The 21457-nt window shown below is 39.3% G+C and overlaps 1 protein-coding gene and 1 pseudogene across 1 annotated transcript in view; both read right to left on the reverse strand.

Moving 5' to 3' along the window:
- ZNF248 (zinc finger protein 248) overlaps window positions 1–21457 on the reverse strand; it is a 96197-nt gene that overhangs the window by 36740 nt on the left and 38000 nt on the right. The window contains exon 7 of the transcript XR_010120335.1: window positions 5026–5136. The gene's annotated coding sequence lies outside the window, so the exon portion shown is untranslated. The remainder of the gene's footprint in view (window positions 1–5025; window positions 5137–21457) is intronic.
- Window positions 11981–21371, reverse strand: LOC129480811 (serine/threonine-protein kinase tousled-like 2; annotated as a pseudogene).

Raw genomic sequence — 21457 nt, forward strand, 5'->3', positions numbered from 1 at the left:
AGAAATGGATAAATTCCTCGACAAATACACTCTCCCAAGACTAAATCAGGAAGAAGTTGAATCTCTGAATAGACCAATAACAGGTTCTGAAATTGTGGCAATAATCAGTAGCTTACCAACCAAAAAGAGTCCAGGACCTGATGGATTCACAGCTGAATTCTACCAGAGGTACAAGGAGGAACTGGTACCATTCCTTCTGAAACTATTCCAATCGATAGAAAAAGAGGGAATCCTCCCTAACACATTTTATGAAGCCAGCATCATCCTGATACCAAAGCCTGGCAGAGACATAACCAAAAAAGAGAATTTCAGGCCAATATCCTTGATGAACATTGATGCAAAAATCCTCAATAAAATACTGGCAAACCGAATCCAGCAGCACATCAAAAAGCTTCTCCACCATAATCAAGTGGGCTTCATCCCTGGGATGCAAGGCTGGTTCAACATACACAAATCAATAAATGTAATCCAGCATATAAACAGAACCAAAGACAAAAACCACATGATTATCTCAATAGATGCAGAAAAGGCCTTTGACAAAATTCAACAACGCTTCATGCTAAAAACTCTCAAAAAATTAGGTATTGAGGGGACGTATCTCAAAATAATAAGAGCTATCTACGACAAACCCACAGCCAATATCATACTGAATGGGCAAAAACTGGAAGCATTCCCTCTGAAAACTGGCACAAGACAGTGATGCCCTCCCTCACTGCTCTTATTCAACACAGTGCTGGAAGTTCTGGCCAGAGCAATCAGGCAGGAGAAGGAAATAAAGGGTATTCAATTAGGAAAAGAGGAAGTCAAATTGTCCCTGTTTGCAGATAACATGATTGTATATCTAGACAACCCCATTGTCTCAGCCCAAAATCTCCTTAAGCTGATTAGCAACTTCAGCAAAGTCTAAGGATACAAAATCAACGTACAAAAATCACAAGCATTCTTGTACACCAATCACAGACAAACAGAGAGCCAAATCATGAGTGAACTCCCATTCTCAATTGCTTCAAAGAGAATTAAATACCTAGGAATCCAACTTACAAGGGATGTGAAGGACCTCTTCAAGGAGAACTACAAACCACTGCTCAATGAAATAAAAGAGGATACAAACAAATGGAAGAACATTCCATGCTCATGGGTTGGAAGAATCAATATCGTGAAAATGGCCATACTGCCCAAGGTAATTTATAGATTCAATGCCATCCTCATCAAGCTACCAATGACTTTCTTCACAGAATTGGGAAAAGCTACTTTAAAGTTCATATGGAACCAAAAAAGAGCCCCCATCGCCAAGTCAATCCTAAGCCAAAAGAACAAAGCTGGAGGCATCACACTACCTGACTTCAAACTGTACTACAAGGCTACAGTAACCAAAACAGCATGGTACTGGTACCAAAACAGAGACATAGATCAATGGAACAGAACAGAGCCCTCAGAAATGATGCCGCCTATCTACAACTATCTGATCTTGACAAATCTGACAAAAACAAGAAATGGGGAAAGGATTCCCTATTTAATAAATGGTGCTGGGAAAACTGGCTAGCCATATGTAGAAAGCTGAAACTGGATCCCTTCCTTACACCTTATACAAAAATTAATTCAAGATGGATTAAAGACTTAAATGTTAGACCTAAAACCATTAAGATGCTACAAGAAAACCTAGGCAATACCATTCAGGACATAGGCATGGGCAAGGACTTCATGTCTAAAACACCAAAAGCAATGGCAACAAAAGCCAAAATTGACAAATGGGATCTAATTAAACTAAAGAGCTTCTGCACAGCAAAAGAAACTACCATCAGAGTGAACAGGCAACCTACAGAATGGGAGAAAATTTTTGCAACCTACTCATCTGACAAAGGGCTAATATCCAGAATCTACAATGAACTCAAACACATTTACAAGAAAAAAACAAACAACCCCATCAAAAAGTGGGCAAAGGACATGAACAGACACTTCTCAAAAGAAGACATTTATGCAGCCAAAAAACACATGAAGAAATGCTCATCATCACTGGCCATCAGAGAAATGCAAATCAAAACCACAGTGAGATACCATCTCACACCAGTTAGAATGGCCATCATTAAAAAATCAGGAAACAACAGGTGCTGGAGAGGATGTGGAGAAATAGGAATACTTTTACACTGTTGGTGGGACTGTAAACTAGTTCAACCATTGTGGAAGTCAGTGTGGCGATTCCTCAGGGATCTAGAACTAGAAATACCATTTGACCCAGCCATCCCATTACTGGGTATATACCCAAAGGACTATAAATCATGCTGCTATAAAGACACATGCACACGTATGTTTATTGCGGCACTATTCACAATAGCAAAGAGTTGGAACCAACCCAAATGTCCAACAACGATAGACTGGATTAAGAAAATGTGGCACATATACACCATGGAATACTATGCAGCCATAAAAAATGATGAGTTCATGTCCTTTGTAGGGACATGGATGAAACTGGAAAACATCATTCTCAGTAAACTATCACAAGGACAAAAAACCAAACACCACATGTTCTCACTCATAGGTGGGAATTGAACAATGAGAACTCATGGACACAGCAAGGGGAACATCACACTTCGGGGACTGTTGTGGGGTTGGGGGAGCAGGGAGGGACAGCATTAGGAGATATACCTAATGCTAAATGACGAGTTAATGGGTGCAGGAAATCAACATGGCACATGGATATATATATGTAACAAACCTGCACGTTGTGCACATGTACTCTAAAACCTAAAGTATAATAAAAAAAATAATAATAATAATAATATAGAAAAATGATTCAAAAATAGTAATTTGTTTACAAAAACCCATAAATATAGGATATATAAGCTCATTAGTAATCTGAAAAATGCATATTAAAATGACAGGGTTTTCACAGAAGTTAGATTGGCAAGAAGTCTAAAGTCCGACAACACCCAAGTGTCAGCAAGGAAGCAGAGTGAGTGGCAGTCTCATGTGCAGTACCACAGATGAAAGGAGGGAATTGTTCAAGCAGAGCTATGTTAAGGGCATGCAGACCATTCAGCCTTCTTCTGGATACTCTGAATCTTATCTCTGGATGAAGCAAGACCACTGAAAAACTGTCCACTTGAACCCCAATGTTTTAATCTCCTGAAAGACTTCTCTTTGAATCCTCTTTTGCTGTCAGAAAGATCAGAGGCAAATCTGCAGCTCAACTTGAATAATCTGGGACATTACAGGACCTGCATGTATTGAAAACTGACTTTGCTCAGTTACTGACCTCCTACTTTATAGTTTCCCTGATGTTGAGTTTTATCTATTTCTGTTTTTTCTATTTTAATTTCTGTTCCCTATAAGGGAACACAAAGTCCACTGTAAAACAAAGTGGGAATAAACAACTCGCCTGGGATCTGTTTGTTTCTTGTTACTCATGGAGAATGGAAGACAATTATAAAGGTAAAGCTGCGGAAGAAGGAAAGAGAATGAGATCCTGTGTAACCTGGCTGCCATGCAGCTTGCATACTCACCCGCCTAGAAAACTTGCATGCAAGGCCCCTGGGGGCAATGTCCCTTTAACCCTAAGAACAGGAGAGACGCTGTGGAGGAACACCCACATGTCCATGCTGTCTCTGACAGGTCACCAAAAGTTTAGACATCTAATTTTTCATTAGCTCAGTGTAAAAATTTTCATTAGATCAGTGTAAATATTTCATTAGATCAGTGTACTAATTCATAAAAAATGCATGTTCCCCTCCCATTGGCTAAAAGAAAAATTTAAAACAACAGAGAATCAATCAAGCAAATTACAACACAGAAAAGAAAAACTGCACCGTCATTAAAACACTGGAAAAAAATGCCCTGGCTGTACTGTTTCTCAGCCTTCCTAATGATAGTACTTTTCCCTTCAGTTAGAAAATCCTCCTCAACACTTCCAGAAAACAGATGTGGGTGCTTTAGTTGTTTATTTTAACTCAGTTGCAGTTTCTCAAAAGGATCTTTTTAATTTTAAAAACTTGATGTGGCTTAATTGTTTAAGACTGGATGGCACTTAGACTTTTTTGTTTTTTGTTTTGAGACAGGGTCTGGCTCTGTTGCCCAGGCTGGACCACAGTGGCATGATTCACAGCTCACTGCAGCCTTAAACTCCTGGGCTGAAGCTCAAGTGATCCTCCAGTCTTGGCCTCTTAAGTAGGAGGACTACAGGTGTGCACCACCACAGCCAGATAATTTTTTTTTTTGTAAAGACCGGGTCTCACTATGTTGCCCAGGCTGGTCTTGAATTCCTGGACTCAAGCAGACCTCCCACGTCGGCCTCCCAGAGTGCTGGGATTACAGGCATGAGCCACCAAGCCCAGCCCTAATGAGTTATTTTCTGAGTATGCCACTAACAAATGAAATGATTAAATAAGTCACACCCTCTAGGCCCATTTTTTGACCTTTATACAACACTGTCACCTGACTTTCATAACATCAGAATAGGAACAATGATGCATCTCCACAGGCTGCAAAGACAGTGAGTAGACAGGAAGGGAGCAGGCTGATGGAGGAGCACAGGGATGAGTTCCCTATCTGGGCGATGCCTTTCCCAGACTGTGTCCTCACAGTCCTCACAGTGGGCAGTGACGTGTCCTCTCCTGTGCTGCCTGCCCCTTGCTCACGCTGGCAGCCTAATTCCTCCTGAAAGCCCATCCACTGGGCAGTCTGCACATGGTTTCTGCATGTGCTGACATCACCAAGTGTTACTTAACTGTACAGGATCGCCAAGAATGTCTTCAGTGAACAGGCAGTTCCGAGCCTTTTCCACTCTGCTCTGAGGCTCTGCTGAAAGGTCTCAGATCAGAAGTGTGACCTTCCACGTGGGTTCTTAGGGACTACACCTTATTACCTCAAAAGCTACTTTATTCCAAGGATGCTGGGATAATGGGACAAAGTAAATTTAGTTGGAACCTTCAATCTGACCTTCAGATAACACACTTTCCCTGAGAATCAAGGCCTGGGCCATCCATGAATTCAAACAAAGTCCCCCAAGGACAAATGCTGGACAAGGCTTACCTGGCTTAGAAACTTCAATCATACTTCCTGACCCTGGAGATCAGAAGAAACATCAAGAATCCTGGAAACACATGGGCCAAGTTTCCTGTGAAGGCACATCAGTGCTCAATGCTGTGAACAACAATGTTGGGTTTTAGACACGGTGGATAATTAAAAAGAACAAGGAGACATGAAGAACAGAGTTCAAAAACTAGGTTCCTGCAGCTGCTGGTTATATGATCTTGGGTAAGTCACTTCACCTCCCCTAAACTTGTTTCCTTTTTCTTTTTCTTTCTTTCTTTCCTTTTTTTTTGAGACAGGGTCTCTCTCTCTGTCACCTGGGCTGGAGTGCAATGGCACGATCTCGGCTCACGATTACCTTCGCCTCCCCAGCTCAAGCGATATTTCAGAGTGCAGTCTACTACATTAACTGTACCTGAGGGTGGTGGTTTGAATATCTATCTTGTTATAACATCAAACTTCAGTTCATAAATTGAGGATTTTCAGGAATACTTTTTCAGCCTTGTAACTAGCATTACTACTTAATTACTGAGTAGAAAACATAGTTATATATTACTAAAATGAGTATTTGAATTATAATAGTGAATCTTATTTATTTTATTTATGTATTTACTTATTTATTTGAGACAAGGTCTCACTCTGTCACCCAGACTGGAGTGCAGTCTTGCGATCTCGGCTCACTGCAACCTCCACCTCCCAGGCTCAAGTGATCCTCCCACCTCAGCCTCCCGAGTAGTTAGGACTACAGGCACCTGCCACCATACCTGGCTAATTATTTTTTAATTATTTGTACAGACAAGGTCTTGCCATGTTGGCCAGGCTGGTCTTGAACTCCTGGGCTAGAGTGATCCATTTACCCTGCCTGGGTTGCCCAAAGTGCTGGGATTACAGGCATCAGCCACCACACCCAGCCTGATATTAATAACATGAATCTTAATATCAAGGATGGGTTATCAAATCATTGACAAAGTTTCCAAGTCCATAAAATAAGAGTATGGTTCATTCACAAGCACTAAAGCAATGGAGTTCATTCTTCTTTAATAGCTAAATAATTGTATAATGATAATAAACATTATTTATACTTTATTTTGTATATCAGCTTATAAATTCTGATTCATTACAATTTTATTTTAATTTAGAAGGAATCATATTATGTCATTCTGTGTTCCACTCCTAAAAAAGGATATAGTTACTAAGTTGTATTAGGCCAATGCTCCCACTTCAACACCTAGAAAAAAACTAGACAAATAATAACAGTTGTATTTTTTGTATTTTCAAAGACGTCGGAGAGTGGTAGAAGTAATGAGGATAACAGAAATTCAATTCTAGAGAGGAGGAGCCCTGCCTGGGATTTCTAGCTTTTTCTTCACTAGGTCATTTACCATTTCTCCACATGGGCTGAACGTAGGCAGAGAGTACACTATTGAGTTGGCAGTGTAATTCAATAGGAAAAGATGATCTGTACAATAAATGATGCTGGTACAATTGAATATCTGAATGCTAGTACTAATGAAAAGAAACTGGGGATAGCCATATTAATTTCAGACACAGCAGACTTTAAAGCAGGTTACCAGAGATATATGATATATGCTCAACCAATCAGAAGCAGCCAACTAACTTACATAACTAGGGACTTTCCAATGGAATAGACCAAATAAGGCAACTGTACAACTGTAACCCATCAAATATTTTATTTCCACATTCACTCTGTAAAAACCTGTCCCTTATGCTTCTTTTGGTTTGGTGTTTCTTGATTTACAAATTGCTGTTTGCTCAAATAAACTCTCCAAAATTTTTCATCATGTCTCAATTTTTCTTGTAAGAGGAGTATATAAGGGATCATTGGGTCAATGTGCATGATGGAGCCATTCTCTGGGATAGGGAAATTGTATAAAATATTCTAACTTAATAATACTCTTTTTGCATCATTCTAAAAAAAGTGTTGGGTGGTTACCTACACAATGTTAAGAATATTCACCAATAGTATATTTTATATATATAGATACACACACATATGCATATGTGTGTATACATACATATGGTACAGTATTCAGATTCTTGCATTTGCAGGACAAATATGAATACATGCAGTACAAACATTTACATGTGAACATTTGTGTACAAGCATTTGAGTATCTGTTTTCATTTCTCTTGGGTATATTTCTAGGAGTAGAATTGTTGAGCAAGATGGTAAAGTTGTTTAACACTTTCAATCTGAACAATATTGCATTGTGTGAACATACTGCAATTTGTTTATCCATTCATCGATCAATGGACACATGGGTTGCTTTCACTTTTCGGCTTTTGTGAATAATGCTGCCATAAACATAGGTGTGAAAATATCTTTCAGAATCTGCTTTCAATTATTTTGGGTATACACTCAGAAGTGGAATTGCTGGGTCATATAGTAATTCTATTTCTAATTTTTTGAGCAACTGCCATAATAGATGCACCATTTTCCATAGCAGCTGTACCATTTTACATTCCTATCAACAATGCACAAGAGTTTCAACTTCTCCACATCCTCAACTACACTTGATATTTTTTATTCCTATCTCCTTTCTTTCTCTCACCCTTCCTTCTTTTGATAGTAGGTGGTATCTCATTGTGGTTTTAATATGCATTTCCTTAATAACTAGTGATGTTGAATATCTTTTCATATGCTTATGGGCCATCTGAATATCTTTTTTTAATGTCTACTCAAGTCCTTGGCCCATTTTTTAATCAATTTGTTCATTTTGTTGTTGTTTTTAGGAGTTATCTATATATTCTGAATATTAATCTCTTAACAAATATGTGTTTTGCAAACATTTTTTCCCATTCTGTGTGTTGCCTTTTCATTCTGTTGATAGTGTCCTTTAAAAAACATAAAAGCATTATAAATTTTGATAAAGTAAAATTTGTCTATTTTTTCTTTTGTGGCTTGTGCTTTTGGTGTCATATGCAAGAAATCATTACCAAATCCAGTGTCATCAAGCTTTCCCCCTATGTTTTCCTCTGGGAGCTTTACAATCTTAACTCTTACATGTAGGCCTTTAATCCATGTTGAGTTACTTTGAGAACATGGTGTTAGGTAAAAATCCAACTTCATTCTTTTGCATGTCAATACCCAGTTTTCCCAGCATTTTTTTTTTCTTTTTTTGAGACAGAGTCTCACTCTGTCACCCAGGCTGGAGTGCAGTGGCCTAGTCTCTGCTCACTGCAAACTCTGCCTCCAAGGTTCAAGTGGTTCTCCTGTCTCAGCCTCCCGAGTAGCTGGGATTACAGGTATGTGCCGCCACATCCGCCAGCATCATTGTTTTAAGACTGCCCTTGCCATTAAATGGTCTTGGTACGCTTGTCTAAAACCATTTACCCATATTTTTGAGGGTCTCTTGGCTTTCTATTCTTTTCATTGTTCTACATATCTGTCTTTATAGCAGCACCACACTATTACACTATTATGATTTATAGCTTTGTAATAACTCTTGAAATCAGGAGGTGTGACAACAGGAGGTGCGAGACCTCCAATGTTGTTCTTTATTAAAATTATTTTGACTATCGGGGCTCCCTTTGGATTCCATATAAGTTTTTGGATATATTTTTCTACTACTGCAAAAACATCTTTGGTATTTTGATAGAGATCGCATTGAAGCTGTAGATTGCTTTGGGTAGTACTATATAATATCTTAACAATATTAGGTCTTCCTATCAATGTACATGAACGGATTTACACATCTCCATTTATTCTTTAATGCATTTCAGCAACATTTTGTAGTTTTCAGTGTACAAGTCTTTTGCCTCCTTGATTTATCTTTTTTGATGCTATAGTACCTTAAATTGTTTTCTGAATTTCCTTTTAGGATTTTTTATTGTTAGTATATACAAACACAATTGATTTTTGTGTGTTGATTTTGTATTCTGCTCCTTTGCTGAGTCCATTTATTCTAACCATTTTTAGTGGATGGACTCTTTAGGGTTTTCTACAAATAAAATCATATAAGAACACAAAAAAATTACTTCTCTCCAATCTGTATGCCTTTTATTTTTTATTGCTGAATTGCTCTGGCTAGAACTTCCATATTACGCTGAATATAAACTTTCAGTCTTTTACCCCTGAGTATGACATTAGCTGTCTATTTTTAATATATGGTTTTTATTACATTGACGTAGCTTCCTTCTATTTCCTTCTATGTTGATTTATCACATGTGCATTGCTCATCATGAAAGAGTGTGGAAATATGTCAAATGGTTTCTCTTTATCAATTGACATTATGTTTTTCCCTCCATTCTATTAATGTGACATATTACATTAGTTGGCTTTCATATGTTGAGCCATCCTTGTATTACAGAAATAAATAGAAAAAATTCCTGCTTGGTCATGGTATATAACCTTTTTTTCTTATTCATGCTTGGTCATGGTATATAACCGTTTTTTCTTTTCTTTTCTTTTTTTCTGAGACAGAGTCTCGCTCTGTCGCCCAGGCTGGAGTGGAGTGCAGTGATGTGATCTCAGCTCACTGCAACCTTCACTGCCTGGGTTCAAGTGATTCGCCTGCCTCAGCCTCCTGAGTAGCTGGGATTACAAGCATACCCCACCACACCTGGCTAATTTTTTGTATTTTTAGTAGAGATAGAGTTTCGCCATGTTGGCCAGGCTGGTCTTAAACTCCTGGCCTCAAGTGATCCACCTGCCTTGGCCTCCCAAAATGCTGAGATTACAGGCAGGAGCCACCATGCCCAGCTGGTACAAAATCTTTTTTATATGCTGCTGAACTCAGTTTGGTAGTATTTGTTGAAGATTGTTGCATTAGGGTTCATAAGGGATATTACTGTGCAGTTTTATTCTCATGTAGTATCTTCGTATGGCTGTGATATGAAAGTAATACTAACCTCACAGAACAAATTTGGAAGTGTTCCCTTCATTTTAATTTTTTGGAAGAGCCTAAAAAAGACTAATGTTAGTTTGTCTTTAAATGTTTGGTAGAATTCACCAAGGAAGGCATCAGGTCTGGGGCATTTCTTTGTCAAGAGTTTTTTTCGATTACTGATTCAGTCTGCTTATTAATTATGTACCTACATAATTTTCTATTTCTTCATGAGTCAGTATTGACTTATGCCAATGATATTGTGCTCCTAGATATTGAGCCATTCCCATGTTACCCAATTTGTTGTAGTAAGTTGTTCCTAGTACTTTCTTATATTTTATTTCTGTAGAATCAGTATTTATATCCCTGTCTTCATTTCTGACTTTAGTAGTTTGAGTCATTTTCTTAGTCTAGTTAGCTAAGGGTTTGTCAATTTTGTTGTTGATCTTTTCAAACAACCAATTCTTGGTTTAGTTGATTTTCTCTATTGTTTTTCTATTCTTTAATTTGTTGTCTCTGCCCTAATCTTTATTTCCTTCCTTCTGATACCTTTGAGCTTAGTTCTATTTATTTATTTACTTGTTTGTTTTTATTTTTTGAGACGGAGTTTAGTTCTGTCACTGAGACTGGAGTGCAGTGGCATGATCTCGGCTCACTGGAGCCTCCACCTCCCAGGTTCAAGTGATTCTCCCACCTCAGGCTCCTAAGTAGCTGAGATTACAGGCGCCCGCCACCATGCCTGGCTAATTTTTGTATTTTTGGTAGAGACAGGGTTTCACCATGTTGGCCAGGCTGGTCTTGAACTCCTGACTTGAAGTGATTCACCTGCCTTGGCCTCCCAAAGTGCTGGGATTACAGGCATAAGCCACTGCTCCCAGCCTTTAGTTAGTTCTTTTCCTGGGTCCTTAAGATCTAATGTTAGATAACTGATTTGAGATTTTTCTTCTTTTTAAATGTAAGCACCTACAGCTATAAATATCCCCTTTAGCACAACTTTTGCTGCATCCCATAAGTTTCTGTATATTTTGTTTCTGTTTTCAGTCATCTCTAAGTATTTTTCAATTTCCCTTGTGATTTTTTTCTTTTACTCATGGATTGTTTAAAGGTATATTATTTATTTCCACAAATTTATAAATTTTCCAGTTTTCCTTTTATTATTATTTTCTAACTTCATACTGTTGTGGTCATAGAATATACTTTGTATAATATCTATCTTTTAAAACCTATTGAGACTTAATTTGTGACTGAACATATGGTTTACCCTGGAGAATAACTCATGTGCATTTGAGAAGAATAGGTATTCTGTAGTAGTTGTTGTTCGATATAGTGTTGTGTACTACTTGATCCTAAAAGGGAGTATTGAAGCAAATTTTAAAATGCAGACCAGGTCTGGATAATCCCAGAGCAGGCAAAGCCAGTTAGGCCCTAAAAATAACCTTAACCTTGATTGAACTGCAAACATAATTTAACTTAGATGTCTGTTCAATCAAGTTGGCTTATTGTGTTTTTAAGTCCTTTGTTTCCTTACCTTCTGTCTGGTTGTTCTATCCATTACTGGAATGACATATTGAAGTTTCCAACTATTATAGTAGAACTGTCTATTTTTCCCTTTAGTTCTGTAATTTTCACTTCATTTATTTTGATGTTATCTTATTAGGTGCATAAATGTTCATTACTGTTATATCTTCTTGCTGTGTTGAACTTTTATTAACATACAATATCCTTATCTCTTGTGACCTTTTTGATTTAAGGCCTATTTTGTCTCATGTCAACATACAGTTGATCCATGAACAACATGGGTTTAAACTGCATGGGTCTATTATATATGGAGTTTTTCCAACATATTGGAAAAGTTTTTGGAGATTTGTGACAATTTGAAAAAAAACTTGCAGATAAACCATGTGGCCTAGAAATACTGAAAAAAATTAAGCAAAAGCGGTATGAAATAAATGTATAACATATCTGAAGATACTAGTCTATTTTATCATTTACTATCCAGAAATACACAAATTTTCTATAAAAAGTTAAAATTTATTAAAACATACACAAATAAAGACTCTACATGGTACCATTAGCTGTCAAGAGAAATAGTAACAGACGTGAAGAGGTAGTATTAAATCATAACTGCATAAAATTACCTGTAGTATATACTATACTACTATAATAATTTCATAGCCAAGTCCTGTTGCTATTGTGGTGAGCTGAAGTATCCGCTTATATCATGTAAAGCTAATCATCTCTGTGTGAGCGGTTCATTTCTCCAGTAAACTGCATATGACAGTAAAAGAAATCTCTTACAGTTTTCACGTTTTTCACCATTTTTAGTGCTTTTCCATAAACACTGAATAACACTATTGAACCCATATGAAGTACCACTAGTGATGCTGGAAGTGCTCCCAAGAAGCAGAGATTGCTTAATATGTACTTTAGATTGAGGTCTGCAGCTGTGGATACCCACTATTTCAAGATAATTGAATCCAGTGTAAGAACCACTGTAGAAAAAGAAAATTTATGAAGCTGTCACTGCAGCTGTGCCACAGGTGCAAAAACTTTGCACTTTTAGCAAAATACCTTGTAATCTCATATTGAAAATGCAGTTTTTATATGGCTGCAGGATTGCCATAAGGCATACCTATAGACTCTAATGCAATTTGAGAAATAGTGAAGTTATATGACAACTTAGAGCAAAAAATAAATAAATAAAATAAAAAATAAAAAAAAATCATGAAGGATTTAAAGCTAGAGAATTTAAAGCCAGCAAAGAATGGCTTGATAGTTTTAGGAAGATGTTTGGCTTTAGAAATTTCTAGGCTGGGCGCAGTGGCTCATGCCTGTAACCCCAACACTTTGGGAGGCAGAAGTGGACAGACTGCTTGAGTTCAAGACCAGTCCGGGCAACATGGCAAAACCCTGTCTCTACATTAAAGCCCTGTTCAAGCAGATATCCTTCCTCCTCAATGATTTTCTTTCATCCTTTTTTTGAGACAGGGTCTTGTTCTGTCACCCAGGCTGGAGTGCAGTGGAGCAGTCATGGCTCACTGCAGACTTGACCTCCTGAGATCAATCGACCCTCTCACCCCAGCCTCCCAAGTAGCTGGGACTAGAGGCATGTGCCACCATGCATTGCTAATTTTTGTATTTTTTGTAGAGAAAGAGTTTCACCATGTTGGCCAGGCTAGTCTCAAACTCCTAACCTCAGGTGACCTGCCTGCCTTAGCCTCCCAAAGGGCTGGGATTATAGTCATAAGCCACCGTTCCCAGCTTCGGTCTTTTTTATTTCTGTTCCTTAAATTTGATTTCAATGACCCTATCTTCAAATTCACTCATTCTTCTGCTTGCTCAAATATGCTTTTAAATCCCTCTAGCAAATTTATTGTACTTTTCAGCTCCCCGGAATTTGTTTCCTCTATCTTTATTGACGTTTCCATTTTGTTTACAGTTTTCTTGACTTTGTCCACATTATCTTTTAGCTCTTTAAACATCTTTAAGACAGTGTTTTTAATTTGTGTGGTAAGCCCACAATCTGGTCTTTTTCAGGGACAGTTTCTTTTCTTTTTTGCTTTCAATTAGTCATACTTTCTTGTTTCTTTGTTCATCTTGTGATTTTTTTGTTGTTGTTGAAAACTGGACATTTGAAATTTATGGTGTGGTATCTCTGAAGATCAGATTCTCCCCATTACCCAAGGTTTGCTAGGCTTTTTGTTCTCATTCATTTACTTAAAACAAATAGTTACAGGGTATCTGCATATTAAAGATTAGCCTGAGTTGTAAACTTAATCTCTTCTGAGGTCATTTCTGAGCCTGGACCTTTTCCTGGGCATGCATGGCAACTTTCTAAATTCCTCTGTATATGTGGTTGCTAAAGGTCCCAGTCCTTACATTTCTGGTTCCGATAACGGGAAAAAAAAAAAAAAAAAAAAGAGAGAGACAGAGAGAAATGAGGCGGAAAAGCACCAAGTCTTTAAATCCCCAGGAATTCACTTCATCTAAAACATGGGTGCTAGAAAGAACCACTTCACTTTCTCCAACCTAGGCTCTGGGCATGGTTCAGAAATTTTGCCAAGGAGTGGGGGATGAGGGGCAGGGGGAAAGCAATTCATTAAATCAAAACAGCATCTCTCCAGTGAATAAGGGGAAGGGCTTGCAACAATGGCAATGAGTTACAATAGCCGCTCATCTCTGTGTTTACACCTCCATGTCTGCACCTCCATGATCAGAAGGAGCAATCAGTGACTAGAGCACAGTTCCCCAATATTTGCAGGACAGGGCCCTTAATGCCTATCCTGGCTTCAGCAAGCTGCTTCAGGAACACATACGAAGCTGCTGGGGGTGGGTGATGGGTAGCCACTACCATGCTCAGAGCTAAAATTAACCACATGTAACCACAATTTGCCGCACAAGCCTTCCTACAGGAACAGCTTCTGAGGTCAGTATTGGAGGTTTGTTCTGACACCAGGGGGGCCTATTATTAGTTGTCTTTCATTGGTTCACCTCTGGTAAACATGTGGCCTATGTTTAGCTTGGAACTCTCACTGAAGCTGTCAGCTTCTTGTTTTTCATCAAAATCTCGTTTTTGAGTGCCCTTAGATTTGACCTTTCCTGTACACTCATTCAAATAAGGTCAGTTCATTATCAGAGCTTTTGACCTCTTGATTTTATGAATTGTTTTCCCCACTTGGTGAAATCTCTGAGCCATGCCCCAGAGGCTAGGGTGGAAAGAGTGGAATGATTATTTCTAGCACCCATGTTTTAGGAGAAGGGTGCTGGGTAGGGAGGGTAGGAGGGTGCTGGTCTTCTTGGCTTTCCTCTTCTGGCTTGGAACCTCCACCCTACTGAGTCAAAGTAAGGGTAACTGGGCCCCTATATTCTCAGGACACCATGTGTGAGATAGAGACTGTGTCATGTGAATAGGGTCTGTGTGGAAGGGAGTCCGGGATTTCTCCTCAGCTGTACTGACTTGCAATTTAGCCTCTTAAACAACTTGCAGGAGATGAAATACTAGCAGCCTGCCCCTCCTGTGTAGATTCCACTGCCCTCAAATGGGAGCTGGGAGGCAAGGGAGCTGTTTTCTTGGCTGCACACACTTAGAGTTTGTCATATTGACCTGGGAGGAAGACGGGAGGGCACTGGTTGTGGTTCAAATACCACAGACTCTCACTGTTCCTAATGACTTTTAGTAGATTTTCTTGAATAAGTAGTGCTTAGTTGCTGTATGCCCTAAGAACCACTTCCAAAGACCTATATAATTTTCTTTTTTTTGCATGGATGAACCTTTATTTTTTTAAAAAAATAGCACTTCAAATAAATTAAAAGGGACAACCGTCAAGTGTTCAAATTGTGAAGAAATAGTTGAAAACCTAGTGAGACTCCAAGCTGCAGTCTTCTAACCTCATTCTTTGTCCAATGGCAAAAACCCACACATCTCAGTACTCCCACTGAATTTTTTCCCTACTGAGACGAGGGAAGCAATTGCAAATAGGAGACCAGACAGCAGAGAAAGCTGCATCTGATTGGAATGAACATTGCCACGTACTTCCTAATACGGGTTTCACTTTACGAACAAATGTATTCTTTCAAAAATAAAAAAGGGGAGACGAAAGCTGCATGTTTTTAAAAATTAAATTTAGGGATAAAACACTAACTCTAGTGCCTTTAATAGGCAACAGCATTTTTTTTCCTCTGAAGTCAAACACCATCCCCAGCTGAGCCTTTGGGCTACAAACTTTTTAGAATATGTTACCTAAACTTTATTAAAAGAACAAGTTTAAATATAGACACTGGACTAGCCTAGTCTGTATTTTTTTTTTTTGAGACAGAGTGTCACTCTGTCGCCCAGGCTGGAGTGCAGTGGCGTGATCTCGGCTCACTGCAAGCTCCACTTCTCAGGTTCACGCCATTCTCCTGCCTCAGCCTCCCGAGTAGCTGGGACTATAGGTGCCCGCCACCACACCTGGCTAATTTTTTGTATTTTTAGTAGAGACAGGGTTTCACCATGTTAGCCAGGATGGTCTTGATCTCCTGATCTTGTGATCGCCTGCCTCGGCCTCCCAAAGTGCTGGGATTAGAGGCGTGAGCCACCGTGCCCGGCCATCTTGTCTGTATTTTCAAGTCCACATTCTTCATCCGAAGCATTGCATCAGAGACCCCCCTGAGTCTGCATGTTTTCAAGTTCACAGTACATGGAACCAGTTTTTCTTTTTAATTTTTTCCTCACTCAGAGCAGCCACACACAGTGGCCATTAATGCCAGAACCTCGTGCAGGGCCTTTTCCTATGAGGCCTGGCCGGAGCTGCCCATGGTTTCTCCTTAAAGAGAATCCATGCTGTCATGCTCAATGGATGGGAAAAAAGCAAGAAAATAAGCACCTGGTTCAGGTTTCATCAGATCCATTCAGATTATCTACGTTCCAAACCTGCTGCTAAATGCCATTTGTCCACTTTGTGTGTGTTGAACAGTTCGTGGCCTTGGAGTCAGTCTCAATTTGAAGAACAGCTATTGGACACCCCAGAAGTTGATGCAATAGCAGCTCCAGCAGGGCTACTCACAGAGACCAATTTTTGGATATGATGCAGCAAGTAGGGGGTCACAGGCCAGTTGCTGGGCATCAATGCAGTCCTCCTGTCGGTAGGCCAAACATCATCGAATAAACGCCTTGGCTTCAGGTGTTACTACTCGTTTTGGTGGGAAATGCACTTCCGCAGCTTTAAGAATAGTATTCTCTTGTAGGATGTCTTGCTGAGACCGGTTATGGCCAAAAGGCTTCCCTCCAGAAAGACAATGATAGAAGATCACACCCACTGACTACACATCAACTTTGAGATCTTTGGTGGTTCTTTCTCAACCACAAAACTCTGGTGGTAAATTGCAATAAGTACCAGCACCTTGTGATGTCAGCTCCATGCCACCCACTGAATTGTAGCTATCACCATCCACGATCTTTGAAAGACCAAGCTCTATAATTTTTCTCTCTCCACACGCTGTACTATTTACTAAAAGAATATTCCCTGGTTTGAGGTCATAGTGTTATGATGGGAGGTTTTATTTTATTTAAGTACTTTAAAGCATTCACAATCTGCATGATAATGGACCAGGCCTCTTTCTCTGACATTAATTTGTGCTGTTTCAGATAGAAGTTTAGATCATTTCCCTCACAGTATTCTAACACTGTACAAAACGAGTTCAGTATCCAGTGAAAAGTAATCATACAGCTTAATTATTCCAGGATGATCCAGTTCTTTATGAATCCAGTATTCCCTACATGCATGCTTGTGGTAATTCTCCTTTTTCTCATCTCTCCAGTTTTTATTTAACTGGTGAATTTTCACAGCTATGTATCTTTGCTCTGTTAGTTCAAATGCCTTGTAAACTTCACTGAAACCTCCTCTACCCAAAAGATGTAACAACAAATATCTGTCATTTAGCATTGGATGATCTTTAAATTGTGAGTTATCTTCATTATGTATCCTTTTTAGTTCCTTGATACGTAGATTTCTAACCCTTTCTAGCCTTTCCAGCTCTGCCTGGATCTCTGCTTCCTCCTTTTTAAGATGAGCTAACCAGAGTTTGAAGATGTCTTCTTGTTCATGGTATTCTGCTAATGTTAACGTTTCATTTTCAGCTCTATTGGTCTTGCTTTTCCACTGTTTCTGCTCACTGGTTGCAGGAGGGTCCTGACCCATGGCAGGAGGTTTCTGCTTTGCTAACATTTTCCGTTGTCTTTCTATCTCTTCCCTCTCTGAATTTATCCTTTCCTGATGCTTGATAAGATTCTGAAAAGCATAACCATCTGCCCATTGTTCAGTAAACGAGGCCCCATGTCAGACAGTAGTAAAGTGGCCCAATCTCAAGTGGTCTTGCATGCTCTTATCTCTACATGCCATCTTCTCTTTTTGTTTTTTCTATAAGGACTTTCTTGCTCATTGTCACACATCTATTTAATCATTCTTGTATCTCTGTAGCATCTTTTGCTGTTCATCAATCTGCTGTGTCAAATCACAGTTGGCTCTTAATAAATCATCTATTCTTCCCCCTTCTTAAGTCAGAATTCTTACTGTTTTCTAGTGCAGATATTTTTTCTATTGTGAGGTCAGACTGGGTCTCTGTGCCAGATGGAGATCTGTTTTTGGGAGCTGCAGGAATGCTCTGTGTTGCCAGATCCCATAGATGAGGGACTGTTTTGCTGAGCTGAAACAGAAGTGAAGCAGAGGCCAGATCCCCTTTGTGCCAGCTGCTCTGGGTCAAGCCAAGGTTTTGTTAGCGTTGCTGACATGAGGCTGTTGGCAGAGCAGACTGCTCCTCCATCACCTCCTTTGCAGCACTGCCATCTAAACCACAGAGGGGCTGTTCTACTTGTCACAGTAAGGGACTGGATAAGGAATGTTGCAGTGAGGATCGTGCAACTGGTGGAACACTTCTGCCAGGGCTGGTTCCTGGCCCGCTTCCCCCAGCAAACTCAAAGTAATCACTGATTTTATGTCCCCTAGCAGTGCCTTTCCCTTGGCTAGTTTCATGTGGTTCAGCTTTTCTTTTCTGCTTTCGCTGGTCATTCTTTTTCTCGGGAGTCTCTACTTCTTTATCACTCAAGGATCCCACGTTGCACAAGCTCTGGTTGGAAGACTCACTATTAAGTGGTCCCTTTTGTTAAATCTGATGTACTCGCCTTCATTTTGCCTTTTGTTTCCTGATTTTCCAACTCTTGAATATTTCCCATTCTTCTGTTTTGCAATGTATTTATTTCTTCTTGCATATTTATTGTTTTTTCCTCTTTTCTAGTTTTCCTTACTAACACCTACTCTAATAAACCTGGCCTCCAATAACTCCTGCCGTTGTGGGTCCAGGCTATGCAATTCTTCCATCATTTCTGGCTGGCAGAGCGTCTCCTGGGACTAAAGGTGCTCTGGGATCCCAAAGACCTATATAATTTTAATCAGTTATGCTCACTTCACTGAGAAGTAGGTCTACAGAGGTCCTCATGCTGCCATTGTGGAAGTCATGGTAACTTTTTATATTTATTGCCCCACTAGAAAATAAGTTCTTTAAAAGCACAGAGTTTTGTCTGTTTCATTTAGAAATAACTCCTAAGCAACTATAAAAATGACTTATACCTATTGGTTGGATGGATATATTTAGGATTTCCTTGGTTATCTTACTTAACTCTCAGAATAACCCCATAAAGTAGGTAATACTGCCATTTGCATTTAGAGAGGAAGAAACTGAGGTTTTCAGTAGTTAAATTACCTGTCCAGTCACATATTTGTTAAGTGTGGTGGATGTAAATGCAGGCCTCACTGACTTCAAACTCCATGCTCTTCAACAACATGCTTTACTATGGACCGCTCACTCCCCTCAGTTCAGCTCTTACGCGACAGCCTTTAAAAACTCTTCAATCATATTCAAGAGCCTCACTCCGCAGTACAGAAAGCTGCAGAGGGGCAGTTCTTCTGGAATTAAGGCCTGCACATTTTACTGAACATACCTGGCCACTTACACAGAGAGCTTTCCTCAAAGAAAGCAACAAAGGCAACCACAGCCAACCCACTGCTCAGTCCCAGTCCCTACCCTTACTCCCTCTTCAACCCTGACCCTGGAGCACAGCCTATCCTCAAAGGCCTTTACCTACATCCAGGACAGGCTTGAAAACACAAGACGCTAATGGATTCCAATGACAGTCATTTGGAGTTTTGGATCCCACCTACTATAAGCTAATCTCACCTTCTTTTCTCTCTAACTACCAAATACCACTGAACTCCCCTCAAACCAATTCCAATTCCAAAGTGCACAAACTTCCTTTCCAGTTCTCTGCCCAGAACCAGTTCTATGCCCAGAACCAGTTCTCCAAAGGATAAAGGCTAAAGACTGGAGCCTCAGTAATAAGCTCCCTCAGAGGCTAGAGACAATATAAGCCCCACATAAGGGGCTATGCCTTCCCCTCCCGGTGTCGTCAGAGGCCCCACTCATCACATTGATGAATTTAGCGTCCCATGAGCCACTGTAGACACTCGGTAGCAATCATTCCAAAAGTTGTAATAAGTTGGTGCTGCTCAAATTAATCTCCTCTCCCTGGAGGCCTTGCCTCTTCACAATCACAAAGGACATCGTCTGGAGTGGTCTTAAATAACAGCCTGTGTCTACATAGAAAGCTACCACAAACTGTGTATCAATTTCACTTGTGAACACAGAAAAAAAACATTTAAATAAAGCTGAAAATGAGACCAACAATTAAAGTGTCATCTCCATGACTGTTTTTTTCCAAGGTTGCAAAATATATCAACTTGGAAAAATTACATATAAACAAAAATGAAAAAAAATTCAGAAAACATAATCTAAAAGAAATGATTCATCCTCTCAGTTCACTTTAAGTGCAAAGTCTGACATTTTTACAAAGGGCATGATGCTTTGTGATAATCTCTTCACTGAACTGTGTACCATGAGAATCTTCAGTGGTAAATATATATTTATTAAATACATATTAATAAAATGTCTCCGTTATATTCATTATAATAATACAGTCAAGATCAGGGGTGTCCAATCTTGATCAGGGGTGTCCAATCTTTTGTCTTCTGTGGGCCACAATGGAAGAAAGAAATGTCTTTGGCCACATATAAGATACATTAATACTAACAATAGGTGATGAGCTAAAAAAAAAAATAAAAATAACACACAAAAAAGCTCATAATGTTTTAAGAAAATTTACAAATTTGTGTTGGGCTGCATTCAAAGTCATCCTGGGCAACATGCAGCCCATGGGCCATAGGTTAGAAAAGCCTGATCAAGATGTTTACATGTTCTAAAAAAATATCTAGAATTAAATAAATGTGTGGTCTATGTGAAGGAAACTATAAAACTTGGTCAAGATGTTTACATGTTCTAAAAAACATACAGAATTAAATGTGCAGGCTATGTTAAGGAAACTATAAAACTTTACTGAATGACAGCTTACAAAATGCAAATAGTTGCCGGGCGTGGTGGCTCACACCTGTAATCCCAGCACTTTGGGAGGCCGAGGTGGGCCAATCATGAGGTCAAGGGATCAAGACCATCCTGCCCAACATGGTAAAGCCCCGTCTCTACTAAAAATACAAAAATTAGCTTGGCATGGTGGCACATGCCTGTAGTCCCAGCTACTCAGGAGGCTGAGGCAGAAGAATTGCTTGAACTTGGGAGGCAGAGGTTGCAGTGATCCGAGATTGCACCACTGCACTCCAGCCTAGTGACAAAGAGAGACTCTGTCTCAAAAAAAAAAAAAAAAAAACAAATAACAGGAACTAATCTTTTTTTTAACAAAAAAAGAAGCGCATTATGTCACAACATTCCAAACAAATTCTCAACAATGTTTTGTATTTTCAAATCTTTTGTACTGCTGCTAAAACAAATGTAAATTTTATGTGAAATAATGACGGGGGTCAAGAATTTTGTGAAGATACAGACTAAAGCTTAACTAGAGATGAGACTTTATTGATTGATTTTTGTTGTTGTTGTTGTTGTTGTTTTTTGAGACAGTCTCGCTCTATCGCCCAGGCTGGAGTGCAGTGGCACGATCTTGGCTCACTGCAACCTCCATCTCCTGGGTTCAAGCAATTCTTGTG

The sequence above is a fragment of the Symphalangus syndactylus genome, chromosome 4 (assembly GCF_028878055.3).
Source record: "Symphalangus syndactylus isolate Jambi chromosome 4, NHGRI_mSymSyn1-v2.1_pri, whole genome shotgun sequence".
Taxonomy (NCBI): domain Eukaryota; kingdom Metazoa; phylum Chordata; class Mammalia; order Primates; family Hylobatidae; genus Symphalangus; species Symphalangus syndactylus.